Source organism: Acanthisitta chloris, unplaced genomic scaffold (assembly GCF_000695815.1).
Source record: "Acanthisitta chloris isolate BGI_N310 unplaced genomic scaffold, ASM69581v1 scaffold8867, whole genome shotgun sequence".
Taxonomy (NCBI): Eukaryota; Metazoa; Chordata; class Aves; order Passeriformes; family Acanthisittidae; genus Acanthisitta; species Acanthisitta chloris.
Genome location: NW_008683146.1, coordinates 14,270 through 17,655, shown reverse-complemented (window position 1 = coordinate 17,655; position 3,386 = coordinate 14,270).

The window sequence follows — 3,386 nt, the reverse complement described above, 5'->3', positions numbered from 1 at the left end:
GGAAAATCAACTGTCCTGTTTTGCAGAGGCAGAGAGAGAAAAGAAGATAAACAGAAAGAATGGTGCTGATGAAAAGGAATGAACTCCAGCAGGCAAGGGTGTGATAGGAGGAAAGTAAAATTCCTATGCCAGGTTTTGGTCAGGATGAAGACAAAACCAGCAGTGTCCACCGTGCAATTTGATTCCCCCTCTCCAGTGTTGCCTGAGTGCCTGATGGCCTGGGAGATAATGGGGGCCCAGGGGTAGTGTGGTAGGTCCTGGGATCCCAGGATTTGCTAGCAATAACAGCAGTGAGTGTAAAATTTCTTTTAGCCTCTAATGCACATAAAATCCAAACTAAGATTTTCCATGAAAAACCTTACCTTTATATTCCTGTGTTGACCACACTGTAAGATTTCTGTTCCAGGTAGTGAGTTGACCCTGGCCAGGAGCCACAGAACCCAGTTCACCCCCATCCCCAGTGGGACAGGGGCAGGACAGTGGAAGGTGTCCCTGCCCATGGCAAAGGGTTAGAACTAAATGATCTTCAAGGTCCTTTCCAACCCAAACCATTCTGTGATTCCATGACTGAAACCATAAATACTAATGTCTGCCTTTGGTATCAGTTTAGCAATGGCATTTCACCTTGTACAGCAAAAGAAAAAATGTGGTGGATTTGCTCTACATTTAATGATTTTGTCTATGAAAGTAAAAATTAATGCTTACTTAACTTTTTCTCATGTCTGGATCATAATGAATAAAACACTTCTGTGTGCAGTCAGTTGATTATTTTTAACTGAATTAATTTTCCATAGGAAATTCTGTTTTTAATTAACTGATCTAATGAATTCACAGCCACCTGCAGAAACACAGAAAAAAAATTGTCAAGGTTTTTACGTTTGGGAACATCATTTTATAATACTCTAAATTGAATGTATTTTTTTTTCAAAATTAACACTTTTAAAAGCACCTTTTTTAATTGGCATGTCAGCCACAAACCACCATTAGCTTTATATAATAAACAGAATTTTGGCTTTTTATTTCATATTGTTGGGAAAGAATCATTGACTAAAATATATCTAATGGGAACAAAACCAGCATGGGGAGACTATTTCCACAGCAGCTCCATTCAAGAGCATTTTCATTCCCTCCACAGATGTCTGACTGTGTTTCTGCAGCAGAAAGTGCTGTGTGAACTGGCCCATGTCACCAGAGCTAGGAAAATATAGGAATGCAGAGGAAGTAGTAGTAACTTTGTGGAAAAGCTACGTGTCTTTGTTCTGAAACCCCTAAATAACCACCAAGACAAACCAGAGGGACAAAGTTGAAATGTGGGATCAAAGACCTTCAGGAAGGCTCAGGAAAACCTAACAGCCTGAAGAAGTAGAGAGGGGGGAAAAAGAAAAGTCATAGAAATACACATATGCTTTATATGCTAACCTAACATACAGGTTAATGGTTGGACTTGATTGTCTTAGAGGTCTCCTCCAACCTCAAGGATTCAATGATTCTAAATGTTAAGTTAGCACTAACCTTCACTTTGGAAGAGAAGACCTGATACCCGAAATGCCAAGACAGCAGTACCACTCACAGAGGGTTAAAGTGGCAGGGAACATGTGATGTCATGGACAAGGAGGACTAAGCAACCAGAAACACAACAGCATCCTAAGTTCTGAGATCACAAAGACATCCAGGCCACACAGGCATTTTCCACCCCAGGTTTCTATTTCAGGGTTTGATCCTATTAGACCTTGGTGCTCTAAGTAATAAAGCTACTGAGACAGCTGTAAAATAAAATACATCATTGATGGGAAAGGACAATGAAATCTCTCATCAGTTCTTGCTCTGAGCACCACTACCCCCATAAACAGCACTAAGTATTTCTGATGGGTGAGGTTACTTAGATCAGGGTCCTGTAGCAGCCCTGCAAAGAAACCTCACTACTTTTAACACCCTGTTAGTCTTTTTCAGTTGTGCCTGAAGACAGAAAGAACCTGCCCTAAGCACCACACTGAAGCTGAGTAAAACCAAGCTGGAACTCTCCCCAGTAAGTTGGTGATAACTGAGAACAGGTTTCCTCTTGTGAGTGGAACAACACAATTGTTACTTAATTTTTGTATAAATGTACTATGTGGTTATGATGTTTTGTGTTGTATCTTAGCTGGGAGCAAGTACTGTTTTGTCACAGGTTGCTCACCAAGTGCAAGGCCATTATGGGTGGATTAGTGATACCTCCCCACCAGAAGGACAGCAGAGACGAAAATCTGGATGTACTAATGGTTTGGGTGACGCTTCCAAACCTGTGCTGAGATCTCTGAGAAGCCCAAGGGAATTAAACACTTGACTCCCATCAGACTGAAAAGGAAGTCATGTGCCTAATCCTATTAATGCCTGTAAAATTCCCAAACCTAATATTAGCTCCAGAGGTTGCTCCACCAAGAGATCCCTATGAGAGTAAGAAAAAAACCCACATTGCTTCCGTGCAATTTGTTCTCACTAACCACGTTATCGCTCTGGAGTTAACAGCAATAATTTATGTTCCATTATGTGCAGTACTTAATTTAGCTAGGTCAGCTGCCTTCTTGTATGGCTGCCAGCAAAAGAGTGCACAGCCTCTGGAAACAACAAGTTTGCAGGTTTCCCATCGAACTGGTGCTCTGGGTCAGGGGTGCTGGGGGGATGTGGTTTGTTCCTATCTGACAGGGAACTAACCCTGGTGTGAGCAAGTTTCCCTCCCCAAAAGGACAGGGTTCTGCTCTGCAGCACGTGGCTGTGTCTTGTCCACATCTCAGAGCTACAAAATATTCAAAATCCCTTTCCTGCAGGCATTTCTTAGGAGTCTGCAGTGGTCTTCTCTGTCCTTAGTGAGCCATTAACATCAGAAAACAAAATGGGATTTGCCAAGTAAACTTTTATCATGTTCAGTTAGTGAGTCTCACTCTGAACCTACCTGCTGGCAGAGCAAGCAAGAAATGTTTTCCTATCCTGGCAGATTATGCCATTACAACCCCAATAAGTGCACTGGAGACCTTCAACTTCTGAAATAATAGGGGGAAAAAAAGAGTTAAAAAAAAAAAAACAGAATTTTGGAGTAAAGCTTTATAAACTTTAAAGTTTAACTTTAGCACTTTAAGCTTTAAAGCTTTATATGGGAATTCCATGATTAGGTGCTGGGTGTCACATGCCTGGCAGATTATGCCATTACAACCCCAATAAGTGCACTGGAGACCTTCAACTTCTGAAATAATAGGGGGAAAAAAAGAGTTAAAAAAAAAAAAACAGAATTTTGGAGTAAAGCTTTATAAACTTTAAAGTTTAACTTTAGCACTTTAAGCTTTAAAGCTTTATATGGGAATTCCATGATTAGGTGCTGGGTGTCACATGGGAAGAACAAAGCAACAGGGAAA